The 18388-nt window shown below is 41.2% G+C and overlaps 1 protein-coding gene and 1 pseudogene across 5 annotated transcripts in view; both read left to right on the forward strand.

Moving 5' to 3' along the window:
* Positions 1-18388, forward strand: part of SIL1 (SIL1 nucleotide exchange factor) — a 279698-nt gene that overhangs the window by 13837 nt on the left and 247473 nt on the right. The gene's annotated exons all lie outside the window — the stretch shown is intronic.
* LOC306663586 (small ribosomal subunit protein uS15m-like) lies at positions 16368-17379 on the forward strand (annotated as a pseudogene). The gene has a single exon. The product of its transcript is annotated as a small ribosomal subunit protein uS15m-like (transcript).

The raw sequence follows: 18388 nt of genomic DNA on the forward strand, positions 1-18388 counted from the left end.
TCTTTTTAGCAAAGAAGTAAGTGTGGAATAGAATTGGAAGGACTCATGTAGTCCTTGGATATAATTTAATGCTTCATGTCCCAGAGAGAGTAAACATTGTAAAGTGTGCAAGATGGGTTTGGATTAATATTCTGACAACATATGGCTTGGCATGTAGGGCATTCCTTAGAGACCCTCTTCACCACACATAGCCTGCCTTTGCCGGGTGGCCCCTTCCCACAGGTCTTCTCAGCAGCTGTTGTGCACCTGGGTGAATTATCAGCTTCCCTAGGCTTAAAAAAAAAATTTTTTTTTTTAAGCTGACGAAAGTCCTAATTACAGGAGACAGGCAACCTTGAGAGACAATGTGTTTTAGTCCTACTTAGTTTCCCCTGAGTTTGTCCAGGGTATTTACCTCTTAGAGGAGCACTGATTGAGCCTCACTCCTATTCTCTTGAGAATATAACTTTTTTTTTTTTTTTTTTTTTTTCTGTGGTGCTGGGGATTGAACCCAGGGCCTTGTGCATGCGGGTCAAGCACTCTACCAACTGAGCTATATCCCCAGCCTGAGAATATAACATTGAAAATTGCTGAGATTATGGCTCAGTGGTGAAGTGATTATCTGGCATGCGTGAGGCAGTGGGTTCGATTATCAGCCCCACATAAAAATAAATAAATAGATAAAGGTATTGTGTCCATACCATACAACTAAAAAATATATAAAAAAAGAAAGAAACAAAATCACCCTCCCCTTTATAACTCTGCTGCCCTTGAGGTCAAGGGTATGGAAGGTCTCTGAAAGTTTCAAGGAAGCTGTGGCACCATAGAGGGATGGCTCATTTAGTTTCTAAAGACTAAGCAAAAATCTATGACTTTTTACCTCTGCAGTGTCTTCTTGAATCAGAATTTTAAAAGTCTTTAAAGAGTAGTCTGTGCATTACTGACACATCTGAGTTGGAGAGGCTCCTTTTTAATCTCTGAAGAAAACGTGTTGGAGAATGTGGATGTTGTGCTCCCATTCTTTCCTTCCACACCCCTGACCTGTGCTGTGCCAAAGAGAGCTGTAGAGACAGATACTGGCTGTTGGCTTAGTCAGGGCCTTCCAGGTGGGCAACTTTCTAGGCCTGGAAACTCAGCTGGTTTACCCAGGTTTAGATTCCAGGAGATTTCTCAGAAACTAGAATTCATAAGAACCCATCAAGGCATAGTTCCAGTTAACTGACTCACTCTAAGGATGATTCGTGTGGATGGGAAAAGGACATTCTGTTCTCTATAGAAAAGATTAGCTGGGAACCCTTCTTATCTCTGGAGGAGATCAAGGCAAGTATGGTTTTGGGTCATAGCATCATCTATACCCAGATTTAAGCCATGCACTAACTGTGAAACTTAAGAAGTTTATTTAACCCCTCTGTTTCTGTTTCCTCCTTCCGAATCTTATTTAACCTCTCTCTACCTATTGCCCCCTGGGGTTTTCAGACATAGTCATAATAATATATCTAATATATATAAGCACACACTCAATAAATGTTATGCTCTACTTGTTCTCCTTCTTTCTCTTCTCTCTCCCTATATTATCCTTCTAAGGCTGTATCTTTAATCTAACCAGATTATCCTTGTCAATCTGTAGGGGCACTATGTATTGGAGATGCTCATTTTTATTTTCTAGGTTCCCCTATGTGTATTCTTTGCAGATGGTGACCTCCCCTTTTTTTTGAGTATTAGGGATTGAACCCAGGGGTGTTTTACCATCAAGTTACACTCCCCCTACCCTGCTTTATTTTTCGAGATAGTGTCTTGCTAAGTTATCAAGACTGGCTTTGAACTTGCAATTCTCCTACCTCAGCCTCCTAAGTTGCTAGGTTTACAGGCATCACACCGTGCCTGGCTAGACCACAGCCCTTCTATTATCGCAGGTAACACATTCTAGCTCTCATCAGTGAATCCCAACTCGGGGATTCTTTCTGGTTATCATTCAGTTCATAGTTATTTGCTGAGCACCCAGTGTGTCCCAGGTGTTGTTTAGCCATGAGAATATGGTGGTGAATGAGACAGATGTGGTTTCTGACTTCAATAGCACCTCCCAAGCCCCCTCCTTAGATGGGTTATTTTTGTGGGAGACTGGACTTGTCATTCTGTGCTGCTTCATGTTAATTTCCTTCTCAGAGGGCAATCGTCTCCTTAGACCTAGGGGACAGTGCCTCTTTGTGCTGCATGGGCCTTGCCTTCTGACTTGCCTACTCCCAAGTGATGAGAGCAGTAAGCTAAGGCTGAAGGAGAAAGCCCTGAGGGCCACTACTGCCTTGGTCACACGTGTCCCAAGAGCCTCCCTTGGCACTCCTGAATGTTCCTTTTCTCCTTGCACACAGATTATAGTGTTCACTGGTAATTTAAATTCAAATAACCTTCCTCCCCATCTCCGCCTTTATAAAAAAAAAAAAAAAAAAAAGCCCTGTGTCTTACAGAGTAAAGAACAAAGCAGGGCAGCCCTGGTCTCCTGGTGGGGTTTGTTTTTTATGTAGCCTCACTGTGGGTTGCTTTTACTTTAATAGGACTAATATGTAATTCAGGCATATTGACATTGTGCAGTCATAGGATCACATTTTTCTCAACATTGTCATAAATAGTGGGACAGGTAAATTCAGGGGCTTTGGCTGATAGGTATCCTGACTTGCTTTCTGCTTTGGGTTCCAGACTTCATTTTGGCCCCTGTTGGGCCCTGTAGCCAGGATGTTGATTTTTCAGCTTCAAAATAGGAGCCTGAAGATAGCATTCTGTTCCCTGCTCCTGTGTCTATTGCCAATTTTGCTGGCATTTGCCAAGAAATGTGTGTGGGGAAGAAGGCAGAATGGCTCTCTGGGAACCATTTATTTGAGAACTCCCAGTGGAGAAATACATTTTCCTTTCCTCCTCCTCTTTCTGTGGTGTGTGACATTGTGATTTGGTACTGCTTGTCCCTCTGCATACTGAGACCTGTGTATGACTCCTCCAGCCCTGTTGGAGTTTTCAACAATAAGTTGTTTGTTAATTGGTGTTTCCTCAAAATCCTGTCACTTCCTGGGAAGGTGGGGAAGTGTGCTAACAATTAGGGAACTAGTGGAGCCTGTTTCTGGCACTGTGCCCATCAAAGGCCTGGTGGGTAAGCCCATATGAGCCACATTTCCTACTGCTGCTGGGACTGGGCATTTGTTGTAGTTGGATTTAGTGTTAAGAGTCACGTGAAAGGCTTGGTTGGAAAGGAGAAAGCACTATAATTATTGCTTATGTACCAGTTAAACCTATCAGCCAACAGATGTCAAGTGCAGGAAAAAAGCACAATAATGTTATTATAATGGCATAATAGTTATCATTATAATAATCAGCTGGCATAGTTTTTGAAAAGAGGCAGATCCTGAAATGAGTGCAGGGGGAAGGGTTAACCCTGAACTACAGCACAATGAATGGGTGCTTTTCCTTGTAGGAGAGGCCGTGTACATGCCCTTTGTTTCAGGTGTGGAGGTGCTCCCTCTCTACATAGCTAAAAGAGCTTTGGAGACTTCAACTAGGGTTGTCTATCATGCGTGTGCTTGCTTTCTGATGGTGTGATGGTACATTCCATATATTGGTTTAAGGTGCTCAGACTGCAGGATTATCATCCCAGTGCCCAGTGACTTCTAGGAAAGGCAGAGACTTCATTCCTGTGGGCTTATTTGGTATTTTTAGAAAATTCAGTCTTGTCTTTCTGTGAGCTGATTTGTATTCCTAGAAGTGGTAGTGCATCTCTGTTTCATCTATACCAAATGGGGTAGGAGAAAAGTGGCTTTGGATTCAGGGAGACCTGGGTTTGACAACTGACCTGGCCATTTGATAACTATTGAACAAATTGATTAACCTAACTGAGCATCAGCTACCTGTGTGTGTGTTCTTCTATTTCTCATTTGTTTTTAACAGCCCTATCTTTAAAGTACCTGTCACTATGCTTAGCATTACGGATGCTCAGTAAATTCTTTTGCTTCTCCTCATCCTGCCTCCACTGCCTATTCTAAAGAATAGAAGGGCATGGAGAAGGCCTCCTGCTTCCATAGGTGAGAATTTTGGCCTCAATTAGAGCTTTTTATGAACTTCTTCAGGCGCTGATGTTGCTTCTGTGAGCCATGATCTGTAGACCTCCTCTGAAGCTGCCTCATCAGGGGAAACTTTGATGTTTAATATTTGGGTACATCTCTCCTTTATCCAAGGAGTACAAGAGAGATTTTAAAATCTCTTCAGGGAGCAGTACACCTACTTCTGTCTCAGACCCCCATAGCTTCCCTCCCCTTTATCCTTTGGGTGGGTCATTTGGGAGCACTGCCTACCCTGGGATCACTCATTCCTTGCATGGGCAGCTGGTTGTTTGGTTCTGTCTTTACTGGGTAAAAGTTTTGTTTCTGCCTTGGCCTTTGCTTTGGACTTTTTATTTTGGAAGCCTGGAACACTCAGACAGGGTGATACTTTTTAAACTGTTGTTGGCAGTAGGCCATCTTGTCACTATGGCTACCACCTGCTGGAAGAATGGCTGGACATAGAAAACAGCTTCTGTGAGAATTTTGGGAAGGAGGAAGGGAGAAGGGCAAAGAATAGTTTGGTTTAAGGTCTCATAGGGAGAAGAGCTTCTCAAAGTAGAACCATTTGATTTGAACAGTGCTTCATTTCCTTTCTTTCTGAAATTCTGTTCTTCTAATCAACAGATGTATTTAGAACAGCTGTTACATTCCAGATTCCAGATACTGTGCTAGGCCCTGAAATACAGTCATGACCAAGTCATCTGTTCCTGCTTACAGTGCATTGATGAATATAAAATTATAAACATGCACACAAATATAAATTACAGTTACAGTTTGTGTATTAAAATAAAGGAATTGAAGTACCATGCGAACATTTGATAGGGATTTGGGTTGATCATGGGGCTAAGAGTGTATCAAGCAAGGCTGCCTTGAGGAAGTGATGTTTGAGTTAAATTGTGAAGAACTATCAAATATTTATTGAGTGAAATGACATGAGGTTGAAGAGTGTGTCAGACTAAGGGCCCAGCTCTTTCAAAGGCTCCAGGGGCTCATTGGGGTTAGGGAGTTCTATGAGGAACTGAAAATACTGGAGCACAGAGAATGAGAGGAAGATGAGGTTGGGGGATTGGCAAGGGCAGGCCTGCTCAACCATGGCAGGGCATTTTCTGTTTACCTGGAGAACAGGGATACCTTTAAAGGGTTGTTTGTGGTTGAAGTGGTGAAATAATTGAATCTGCATCATGTTCAACTCTCTTGGATAGTACATTGGATGGATTTTAATGAGGGAGTAAGAATGAAAATCAAAAAGGGACCATTTCTGTAATAGATTACTTGTCAGCTAAATGGTCTTAAGACTGAACCTTTGAAAGTAGCACCTTTTGCTTCCTGATTCAAGTTCTCTCTCAGTGCCCATATTCAGGGTATTGTTGGGGCCACCTGGCCGCTCAGTAGACATGGTAGCATAGGCTGCCAGCATTTGGCATCTCTCCTCCTGCCAAGAAAAAGGCCTGGAGGTTTCATGCCTGTCACTTGTTCACATCTTACAGCTACAGAACCCTTTGTACCCTGCTGTGTTGCCATTCCTCTGTTGGCCGTCATTACTGAATAGGAGCTGCCCCTTTCACCTTGGACTTCTTTAGCCAATGACATTGACAACTCCCTGAGATACAGTGTGCCAGGTTAGCAAACCTAGCACTCGTGGTTTGTGTAACATTTCTGTTCTGGTTACTATAGCTGTGCACATGTTCTCTCTTGGCAATAGCCTATGTCTGGAGGGATAGAAATGAGCTGGAGTTGTTTTTCCCATTGTGTAGCCAGGAAGATTGAGGTACAGGAGGGGCTTGTGGTATAAAGAAAACTAGGTTGGAATCACATGCTGCCAGACCAAGTGTTAAGTGCAAAGATGGGTGGTTTAGATCCTAGACCAGAGACCTGTATGAGTGGTATTGTGACATTGCCCACTGCCCCTTTCATTTACTCATCTGGAAGGCTGTGCTGCACAGTGGCTAGAAGTATGGCCCTTAGACTTGAGTTGACTTTAGTTATAATCTCAGCCTCAACACTTTTTAAGCAGTGTGATCTGGTTAAGTTACTCTATTTCTCTTATACATAGTTTTCTCAGCTCTAGATGGGGAATAATGATAGTGCCATGATCTGAGTATGTGTCCCTCCTAAATTCACAAGTTGAAGCCCAACTCCCAAGGTGATGGTATTAAGAGGTAAAACCTTTGGGAGGTGATAAGATAATAAGGGCTCTGTTTTATGAGTGGGATTAGTGCTCTTATCACAGAGGCCCAAGGGAACTTCTTCGCTCTTTTTGTCTGTAAGGACACAGTAAGTAGGTGTCATCTATTAAGCCAAGAGCCCTCACCAGACACTGAATCTGTTGGCACTTTGAACTTAGATTTTCTGGCTTCTAGAATTATGAGCAGTAAATTTTTATTATTTATAAATTACTCAGTCTAATGTATTATGTTATAGCAGCCAAAACAGATTAAGAAATTGGTACTGAGAATTGTGGTATTTGGTACTTGGTCAGCTAGTTGGGAAATGACGTTCTGCCCAGAGATTTAAATACAAGAGAAGTCACAGATTTCCCAAGGAAGATGTTGGGGTTGGTTCTAAATGTAATTGACAATGGGATGTATAGATAGAGTTGTTAAGCAAGTAATGAGATCTCCTGCAAGAGGGAGTCCTTCCTTGGAAGAATTTGTTGCATGAGATTTAAAAGGTTTAAAGATTTATGCGCTCTGAAGAGAAACCAGATTATATGTTGCATATGATGTGAAGATCTGTATCAGGGACCAGAAGGGATGAAGCCAGTTCAGAAGATGAGTAAGGAAAGGAAGGGCTGGATCCACATTGGTTCTTTGAACTTCCTGGAGATGATAAGAATGATGCCACTGGACAAAAGGAATAAGAAATGTTTAGCAGATCATAGGATGTGAAGATGCAATCTAGACTGATTCTTCCAACCATGCCACTGCCCCCAACTATTCCAGGATCTCTAAGAAGAACCAGCTTATTTACACCAAAAATATTAAGTAGTGGCACAAACCATTTGCCTGTAACCTTGAATAATGCTGCCTTACTGCCCAGTGACTTTAGCAACAGGCCTTCCTCTTTCTGATTAATCAACAGCTGCCCCCGGGCTATAGTGCCAGCTAACTAAGCAAGCTGAAACAGTTCCTTACCACCTTGCAGTAGTTTGCAGTTTGTAGCAGATTGGAGAAAGAGACCACACCCTTGTGCTAGGACTTATGAACTCTGACAATTGAAGAATTTCATTCCAAACTGCAAGAAACTACTAACTTCCTACTACAACCTTTTGTTATCCCATTTTGGAAAGACAGCCTGCCTCTGCTGCCAGTACAAGCTCCTCCACTGCAAAGCCTGGCCAAATAGAACCCTGCCTGGTACCTCGCCCAGCATGAACATCTGGATGCCAGTACTACCTCTCTTGTTGACTCAGAGCTGCTTCTTGATTGATGTATAGGAAAACGTAAAGAGGTGAACTCCAGATGGAACCAAAGAAAATGGCTTTGACAGAACCTTTGCACTCAGAACATCCAAGCAAGCAACCATGCATTATTAGCTCAGCCAACAGTACAGTCCAACCTACCAGCCAAATGACCTGCCTCACCCCCCATCCCCTGCCTCTATCTTAGCATAACAGTTTGGATGATATGGCCATTGTCCACTACTACAGGTACTTCTGTAGTCACTCCAGCCACAGGAACCTCAGGGACAGAAATAGACCAATGGGGTTGCATGGCACACCTCAAGAAGAAATGATTTATCACAGATTAACAGAGAATGGGCAGAAGAATAGAAACATCTTGATCATCTGTTCAACTGCATAATGGACATGGTAGAAAAATAAGGTGATTACTCAGTGTACTAAGGTGAAGTCAGGAAGTGGACCAGGAGGAATTGAGTTATAGGATCAAGTGGTACAGAAATGCCTAGGATTTGAAAAAGGGCAGCAGCAGTAGTAGCAGTCACTCCAGGCAGCAAAGTCCTGTCAGCCCAGACCTGGTTACATTAGGTATCTTTGCTTCAGATGAACATCTTGAATAGTTATTTTTTATGCTAGTAATACTATTTTTAACATATTTTTAAAAATAAGGGATACCCAGGGAACTTCAAGACAAACACATATCATTTAAAAAAAAAAAAAGTGGTATCAAGATGTAGGATACTGTGATAATAAATACCCTTTAAGATATGAAAGCAACTTGAGAACTGGGTAATGGGTAGAGGCTGGAAGTTGGAAGTCTGTTGCCATTAAAGGAACCTTAAAGGTGATTCTGTCGGGGGCTTAGGAGAAGAGCAGAGCTGTAAAGACAGTTTTAATTTTCTTGGAGAATACCTAAGATGTGATCAGAATGTTGATAGAAATGTGGACAGTAGTGTTATCAGAATCTTGGGTCAGACATCTGACTCTGTGAGTCCCAATAAATCCTTCCTCCCTGCCTGCCTTGACATGCTCTTTCTTATACTTCCCCTTTGTCTTCTATGTTCTGACCATAGTGACCTCTTTTCTGCTCCTTGAGCAGAGGGTCTTTGTTCCAACTGTACTTTCTTCTTGGGATACTCTTCCTTCATCTTAATTGGCTTCTGTTCAATCACATTTCAGTTTTGTTTTTATGAGAAGGGCCTTTCCTTTCATCTAGAATAAAGTGATGATTAAAGTTACCATAACATAACCATCTGTTTTAGTCTATTTTCTGTTGCTATAACAAAATACCTGAGACTAGGTAATTTTGTCAAGAATAGAAGTTTTATTTGACTTATGGTTCTGGAGGCTTGAAAGTCCAAGAACATGGTGCTCTTGTCTGTCTGGCTTCTGGTGAGGGCCCCATGCTGTCGCAACTCATGGTAGAAGATATGGGCATGGAAGAAGTAGACTTGTACAGAGCAGAGGGGACAAAAGGAGCCATCACCTCTTTAAAGTTTCACCATCTCTCAATGCCATTACAATGGGGACCAAATTTCAACATGAGTTTTGACTGAAACAAACCTTATACAAACTGTTAGCACAGAAGCACAGAGCCACATGCAAACTTCATGGATCTGCAGAGCCTTTATTCTGCAATGGAGTCATGCTTCTGATGGACCGAGTTTCCTGGTGGAAAATGAGCCACTGACCAAGGGGGAAGTCTGTATTTACATAGGCTACACTGAGAGGTGACTTAATGAGTGTGTCAGTTTGGGCACAGGAATTTGGGATCTATTTTACTGGGTGAGATGCGGGGTGGTCAGAGATCAGTGGTCAGTTTCTGGGATTTGTCTTTATTGGGCCAGATGGAGGGTCTGGGGTCAGCGGTTGGTATCTGGTAAAGGATTTGTTTTGGGAAGGGAAGGATCAGTGCTTTGGCCTCTTCCCAGAGATTGTCATTCCAGACTTGATGGATATCTCCTCCTGTCTTGTTACTGGGAAAGAATGTATTGGGAAAGGACCGATGTTATCAATGTATTGCCTTCTTCCTTACTCTCTCTCCTCAGGCCACACTATTTTGGGGTTTGCCATTTTCCATATCCATCACAAACCGTATCACCATCTGATTTTTTTTCTTGTTTGATTGCTCCTTGTTGATTCTGTTTTTCCTGTACTTGAATATAAGTTCCACGAGCATAGGTATTCTGTCTCTCCTGTACGCAGTTGTTTTCCTAGTGCTAGGAACAGTACTTGGCATAGAGTACATGATTAAACAACATTTGTTGAATGAATGAGCTTGTGAATGAGAATGTGTCCTTTTATTACTCAGAACCTGGGTACACAGGTGTTCATATTCATTCTGTTTTGTTTCTTAAATAAATGTAATCAAAATGATTTTCTTTCCTGTTCATTATTTATTAAGTGCTCTCCTCCAGCCCCACCCCTCCAGTAATTGGGAAATTCTGAGGAGAGGCTGTTTTTCCCTTGCTTCATTTTATGTAGCTCTTTTTCTTACTGGCATTTTGTTATTGGAAAGAGGAGTTTGTAGTTGCTGGGCTTTAAGCATTGATTTTTTAGGTTTTCAGTTATAAGGAGGCAAGCCTTAATGTATTTGCTTGGAATAAAACAAACACAAAAGCTCACCAGGACATGGCAAATTTATCTCACTCTGTTTTTCTACGGACACTTTTTGCAGTACTACCGAAGCTCTTCGACAAGGTCATTAGCCAAGAATTGACAAATTGATAGTGACCAGATGGAAACAAATTCACAAAATGTGAGTAGGTGGCAAGGTGAGACATGAAGGGATAGTGCTTCTCTTTCTGACAGTGACCTGGTTTTTTTCATGACAAATTCTGGCCATGTGAGTGAGACCCTGGACCTACTTGTCTCTTTTTTTCAGGGCCAGTAACCTTGGGAATCACAGAGACTAACACGGGTGCTGATCAGTGTTGTTGTGGCCACCTGGTGAGGCCAAGGCAATCCTTTTTCTTGCCTTTGCTAGGGAAGTGCTCTAAGCTCTCTGAAGTAAGGAGGAGGTGGTACTCTAGCCACTTTTGCAAATGTCTGTGTCCTAAATGTTTCTGGCACTCAAAGCCCTGGTCCTTAGAGACTAAAACCCCAGGGATGGAGATGAGCAAGAGAGGGTATCTGTGTAAATAGATCAATCAAATGATTTCTCTGTATAAATGAATTATACAATTAAAAAAAAAAAAAGCACAGGGCTGTGGCTCAGTGGCAGAGCACTTACCTAGCATGTGAGAGGTTGGATCCTTAGCACCACATACAAAAATAAATAAAAGGTATGTTGTCCATCTACAACTACAAAAAAAAAAAAAAAAAAAAAAAAAAAAAAAAAAAAAAAGGCACACACATAATCACCCTGAAAAAAGGTGTCTGCAGGGTTAAGCAGCAGGGACATTGGTTTGCTTTTCTGAAAAGGTTGTTTTTTGAGAGATATAGCCATGCAGGTACTGGTCAATACTCATTTCTGTGATTCCCTTCTCTCATGAAAGACTGCCTTCTTTTCTTTTCTTCAAAGCATGCGGTTCCCCTAACCTGACTTAGTTATTGTTGACTTGTTACTACTTATAAGTCTTTCTAGTGCATAACATCAGGCAGCATCCTTGTCAGCTCTCTCCTTGCCTTCTTTGGCGGGCTTAGCTTTGTGGATGACTCTTGCTTCTACTCTGCACTGGATCTTTATTGCTGTAGTTACGTTGACCATCCTCTATCCTCTGGAGTAATCCTTATCTTATGTTTAAACTTACATAGAAGTCTACTTGTATTGAAGTTCCCCCTTCTCCTTTTATGCAAGAATTTCAGCTGTGAACTAGTAAGACTGAAAAGTTCTGGGCCCAAAAAGTAGATTTTTAGAAGAGCATTGAGTAGCTTTCTCAAACAACTTCCTATGAGCGTAAAAATCATTTAGCCTCCTCTTACTTCTCTTACCTTCCCTCTTCAGTCTTTTCTATGCTAAATGATGATTCCTGTTCCTTTAATCTTTTCTCACTTGCTCAATTTCCTGGCCCCTGTGTTGTTCCTGCAATTCCTCTTCAAAGGAATGTTTTCTGTTTAGAAAATTTCACAGCTATCTTCTGACCAGGGTTGTAGGTGGTATGTTTTGTTCCATCTTTTCCACCTCTCAGGCTATTATTATTACTACTATTTGCGATAGTTGAAAGGAGGTTGGGGTGGGTAAGATGCACTATTATACTCTTCTACCCCATTTTGACTATCATTCATGATTCCATGCCATGTAAAGACACATCAGCCAGACTCCCAAAGAAGAGATGTTTCTGACCTTCAGAGGGTTGATGGCCCAAGTTTTTATGATACTTAATTAGATTTCCTACTTAAAACAGGTTTTTTAGATTGAGTTTTTTTGTTATTGTTAAAAAGTAAACTTACATCAAATTTTGGCTTGCATTGGTTTCCTCTTAAATCTTGAGTGAGAACGTCTTCAAAATCTGCTGCAGTCTTTGTGTTCACAAGGATTTGGTGGATCATGCCTGCCAGTTCTGGACCCATGTCCTTCATCTGTACATCTGATGGGATAGTGGGCTGCTATGGGAATAGCTTTTGGATGTGCCTCCTACACATGCACACATACACAGGAACACAGCCGGGTTCAAGGAATAGGCACTTCTTTGAGAAGAACCTATCCTGTTTCATGCAAATGCCCTCCATTGCAGCAAAATTTGGAGGCTTTCAGAGAGAATTCATGACTCTTTTCCCCCCAAGAGGCCTGAAAGTTCTTAAACCTCAAAAAATGTGGAACTCAGAGACTTTGCTTTGAAAGCAGACAAATTGCAAACCTGGTACAGTAAGACTCTTTCTCTCCTTGATCTTTTTCCGTTCTCTCTCTCAATTTATTTTAACTTCTCCTTTCATAGTCTTACCTTTCAGAAACTTGATTCAGGCCTTCCTTGCCAGCTCCTGGCAGGAGAAGCAGCAGGGCTTCTAGCCCTAATTTATGGTTTACATTTCTTCTCCATTCCCTTGCTTTGCTGCCCTTGCTTTACCTCCCAGCATCCTGCTGGTCATTCCCTCATCAGTAAGGACAGTGTTGTAGAGTGACATGCAGTTTTAGATTTTGATGGCGTCAGTACCCAGTCTAGTGATTTGGGCAGAATTTGGGAACCTGTTTTGTGCATGTGCTGCTAAATGAGGAGATTTCTCCAGCTTTGTACCATCTTTCTTGCTCCCTCTGTCCCCACCCTCCAGGAGCCCTGTTGCCAGGGAAGATAGAGACTTCTTTATCATGATTAATTCTGGAGTATTACCCTCTGAAGTTACAAAATAGCATTTCAGAACAAGATGTCAGGAAGTCTCTCTACAGGTCCCATGGAACAAGTTGACCTTTCAGTTACATTTTTTTTCAACATCTTTGGAGACCCATTTGAAGAGAATTCAAGCAGCAATTAAGACTAAGCAAAGAAAACTAATTTAGAGCCAGAATATTTAAGAAGCATAAAAAATCGGAATCTGCAGATACACAATAAACAGGAGTTTGAGCTTTGTTCTCTTCATACTTTTTCCTTACCTTTTTGCATTATTTTTGGTTTTCTCTCCCAGACTTGAGGCCTCTCCATTATTTGCCTGGCGGTGGAATGAGGCTCTTACTGGTGACAGCCTGCTGAGATTTAGGCAGGTGCTGGGAGTAGAGGGTGAGTTGCCTTCGGGTACTGTTAAATCTGGGAATTTGGGTTCATCTGGGAAATGGGTAAGCTTACTTTCATTTCTGTATCATTTTGCCTCCCTCAATGATTTTTAGGGATCATTAATATTTTCCAGATGGTTCTCTCTGAGGATCTTGGGAATGGGAGACATTTTTTTGGACAATTCTCTCTCTCTCTTTTTTTTTTTTTTTGGTATTGGGTTTTGAACCCAGGGGTACTTAACCACTGAGCCACATCCCAGCCCCTTCTTTTTTTTATTATTTATTTATTTTAATTAAAAATCATAAATTTACATAGGGCAATATTGTTTGATTCATTCTGTTATTTTTTCCATCCCCCCACCCCTCCCACCCCTCTTTTCCCTCTATACAGTCCTTCCTTCCTCCATTCTTACCACCCTCCTTATCCCTAACCCTAAACCTAACCCTAACCCTAACGCTAATCCCTCATACCCCCTCTTATATGTCCTCATCCGCTTATCAGCGAGATCATTTGTCCTTTAGTTTTTTGAGATTGGCTTATCTCACTTAGCATGATATCCTCTAATTTCATCCATTTGCCTGCAAATGCCATAATTTTATCATTCTTCATAGCAGAGTAATATTCCATTGTATATATATGCCACAGATTCTTTATCCATTCATCAACTGAAGGACATCTAGGTTGGTTCCACAATCTGGCTATAGTGAATTGAGCAGCTGTGAACATTGATGTGGCTGTATCTCTGTAGTATGCTGATTTTAAGTCGTTTGGGTATAGGCCAAGGAGTGGGATAGCTGGGTCAAATGGTGGTTCCATTCCAAGCTTTCTGAGGAATCTTCATACTGCTTTCCAGAGTGGCCAGCCCCTTCTTTTTTAATTTTTTTTTTTCTTTTTTTAAATTTTGAGACAGGGTCTTGCTAAGTTGCTGAGGTTGGCTTTGAACTTGTGATGCGCCTGCCTCCTGAGCTGCTGGGATTACAGGAGTGTGCCACCATTCCCAGCTTTTTGGACAGTTCCAAGAGCATCTTTGTGAGTCTTTCTGAATACTTTGAAGACTCAAACCAAATATTTGTGGATTTTTCTTCTTAAGGTCTTTTCTAGGTGACAATATTGAGTCCCATCCCCAGTTCATTTGGGTGGCAGGCAGTTGATATTATATTTAAGAGTTTGGGCTTTGGAGTCAGACCTACTTTCTAATTCTGCCATTGATTAGTTCTATGACCTTGGAAGGTGGCTTAATCTCTCCGAGTCTCAGTTTTCTCTTCTGTAATAGGAGGATAATAATGTTATCTATGATGCAGATTTGGTGTGAGCCCAATACTAGTAAGTAAATTCATTCTAAATGTTAGCCGTAATTTTTATTTTGGGATACTGATGGGAAATCAAATTGAATTTTGCTATCGTTTGACATATTCCCTCAAGTTGATATGTTGGAAACGTAATCCCCAATGGAACAATGTTGAGAAGTATGACTTTTAAGAGATAATTAGATCATAAGAGCTCTGCTCATATGAGTGGGTTAAATGCTTTTATTGGAGTGAGTGAGTTCCTGATAAACAAATGAATTTGGCCTTCCTCCCATGTGATGCTTTCTGCCATGTTATGACACAACAAGAAGGTCCTCATCAGATGTAGGACCCTCAATCTTGGACTTCCCAGCTTCCAAAATATGTAAAAAATAAATTTCTGTTCTTTATATATTTCTCAAACTTAGGTGTTCTGTTATAGAAGCACAAAATGGACTAATAACATCCTTTTTGGCAAGAGAATAGAAGGTGGAAAGTAGCTAGAAGAACCTTTAGTGAAGATAAAGGGTTGAAAGGAACAAACAAACAAATACTTAGCAAAATGGAAAGTAGGAGAACTTTGGGTGCTTTAAGGAGTTACCTGTTATTTTACTACATTACTGAATTCTATCTTCTCCTTTGTTAACCCACCTCCCTGGTTGTTCTCCTAGGAGCCCCAAACTGGTCTTGCTAGCTCCTCAGCAAAGATTCAATAGCCACAGCAGCCACAATGTCTTCCATTACCAAGACATCATTATTTTTACAAAACATACTGCTGTGTTTTGCCATCTGCACTTTGAAATGTTATAAATAATTAAAACTGAACTGTCTCTTCTATATTGAAAGCATTTTTATGTTTTCTAATTTAAAAATTAATATTTTCTTATAGATATTGTGCAATAAAGCTGAAGTAGAATGTGTGGTTTTGCAAAATGCTTTAACAGCTGATAAAATTTTACATTTGTAAAATTAATATATTGTACTGGTACAAAATAGTTTTAAATTATATTTTAAAAAGCAAAAAAAAAAAAAAAAAACTGAACTGTACTTGTCAGAATAGGTTCAGGAAGTGCATTTTGAGATGCTGTACCTTTGTCCCGACAATGTGTTTATTAGCTTACTTGTTAATTTCAAGATTGGTTAACTCAAGGTACCTCTGCACCAGCCTACTCACACCAGCATTCTACCTGAAAGCTTCCAAAGAGGGGACAGAGTGGCTTGCTCCTTCTCTTACTGTTCGGGAAGTCATAATGTAGTGAAGAGAAGTTCTTCTCAGGGGCAGAAGGGAAACTGAGCTACTTTGGGGCTGATACTCCCCCCTGAACATTTCTTTGTTGAAAAGAGTAAATTGTGGACTGAAGGAGCAGAGCTACAGAGGTTAGGAACTTCTTGATGATTTGGAAAATAATTAAGGCAAACAAATAAGTTAGATGAAAACCTTTGTTAGACAATTTGACTTGTGTTCTCATGAAGATGTTGAATTCTGGACTCTTTGTACCTGCTCATTAGAAAGCCAAGAGGCTGGTTCAACCTTTGATGAGGTTTCACTGTGTTGTGGAAGAAAGGAGAGACTTGTCTGAAGGTCTTGTAGCAGAGGAGCTGTCAGTGTCAGTTTCTTCAGTTCTTTGTGGGGTTGTTTGTCAGACGGGGGGGAGGTCAGGCTTGGGGAGGCTGTGTGTAGAAAAGGAGCAAAGTATAGCGTTCAAGAGTGCAAGCCTGGAATCATAAGGACCCAGGTTCAAAGCCTGGCTTTGTTGCTGCTAGCTGTGATACTAGATTCCTCTGACTGCTATAACAAAATAACGTAAACTTGGTGGCTTAAGGGGTTGTGGCTCAGTGTAGAGCACTTGCCTAGCATGTGTGAGGCACTGAGTTCGATCCTCAGCACCACATAAAAATAAATAAATAAAATAGAGGTATTGTGTCCATCTACAAATAAAAATTAAAAAAAAAAAAAAAACTTTAAAAAAACGTGGTGGCTTGTGGAGCCATCATGGCAGCACCCGTGTACCCAGTCCGTACTGCAAAGGGGACTATGGCTGTGGCGCGGGCCCAGCAGGGGTCAGAAGTCACCATGCTGAGGGCTGCGTGGAGGGCCCTGAGTTTGGTTCGAACCCAGGCAGTGATCCAGATCCCAGTCTCTGGCCTGCTGGGGAGAGGGAGCGCCAGGCTTCCCTCTGGCCAGTGGGGTCTGCAGCCTCAAAGTCTCCTACAGGCCACCTGTGGATGTACCACCCAAAAATCAGTCCAGCCCAAGCAAGACGATGACTCGCCCCCTTCCATGCTGCTTAAAGACTACCAGAACATCCCTGGAATTGAGAAGGTTGATGATGTTGTGAAAAGACTCTTGTTTTTGGAAATGGCCAACCAGAACGAGAAGCTAAAAATCAAGCAAGAACAGCTGATGAACAAAGTCGTGGCAAACCCTGAGGACACCAGTCCCTGGAGGCTCGAATTGTTGCCTTGATCATCAAGATCCGCAATTATGAAGAACACATGCAGAAACATCAAAAGGATAAAGCACACAAACGCTATCTACTGATGAGCATTGACCAGAGGAAAAAGATGCTAAAAAACCTCCATAAGACCAACTATGATGTGTTTGAGAAGACATCCAGGGAGCTGGGGATTGAGTACACCTTTCCCCCTCTATTACCGAATTGCTCACTGTCGCTTCATGGCCAAGAGGGCTCTGTGCCTCTGGATTTTCCAGGAGGCACAAAAGCTGAAGAAACAAAAAAGGATCTTAAAAGTTGCAGCCATGGCAGCCCCAAAACAAGATGACCCGGGAACCCAGAGAGCCCTTCCAAAGCCTGCACAGAGGCACTCAAAGGAAACCAATAAAGTCTGTTAAAATTTAAAACAACAACAACAACAACAACAACAACAACAAAACAAAACAAACTTGGTGACTTAAAACAACAAATTTATTCTTTCACAGTTCTGGAGGTCAGAAGTCTGAAATGAGTATTGGTGGACTGAAATATAGTTGTTGGTTGGGGGTACTGGGGATCGAACCCAGGGCCTTGTGCTTGCAAGGCAAGCACTCTACCAGCTGAGCTATCTCCCCAGCCCAAGATAGAATCTTTTCTTTGCTTCTTCCAGCTTCTGGTGACTGCCAGCATTCCTTGGTTTATGACCACAATACTCCGGTCTTAGCATCTTCAAATCTCTCTCTGCTTTGCCTTCATTATTACCTTTCTCTGGTCTGTGTCAAATCTTTGTCTGCCTCTTTCTAATAAGGACACTTGTAGTATATTTAGGGACTACTTGGTAAACCAAGATAATCTTTTTAAAAAATTATTTATATTTTATTTTTCACAGACTGCATTTTGATTCATTGTACACAAATGGGGTACATCATTTCCTTTCTATGGTTGTACATGCTGTAGATTCATATACCATTCGTGTAATCATACATGTACATAGGGTAATGATGTCTGTCTCATTCCACCATTTTTCATACCCTCCCTCCCTCTCATTTCCTTCTACATAATCTAAAGTTCTTCCATTCTTCTCTCACCCCCACCCTCACCCCCATTATATATCATCATCCACTTATCAGGGAAAACATTCAGTCTTTGGTGTTTTGGGATTGACTTATTTCACCTAGCATGATATTCTCCAATTCCATCCATTTATCTGCAAATGCCATAATATTATCTTTCTTTATGGCTGAATAATATTCCATTGTGTATATATACCACAGTTTCTTTATCCATTCATCTGTTGGAGGGCATCTAGGTTGGTTCCACAATATAATCTTTTTAAGATTCATAACTTAATCACATCTGCAAAGGTTCTTTTACCTTTATAAGGTAACTTTACATGTTCTTAGAATTAGAACATGTAACCTTATTCTGCCTACCATATGGGGTGACCTTGGACAAGTGACTTTTATCAATGTTGACTTACTTCCTTATTTGTAAAATAAAAATAGTAAGTATATCTTTTGTACCGAATCATCATGAGACTTAAGTGAAATCTTTCATGCTAAAC

Source organism: Sciurus vulgaris (genome assembly GCF_902686455.1).
Source record: "Sciurus vulgaris genome assembly, chromosome: 6".
NCBI classification, from domain to species: Eukaryota; Metazoa; Chordata; class Mammalia; order Rodentia; family Sciuridae; genus Sciurus; species Sciurus vulgaris.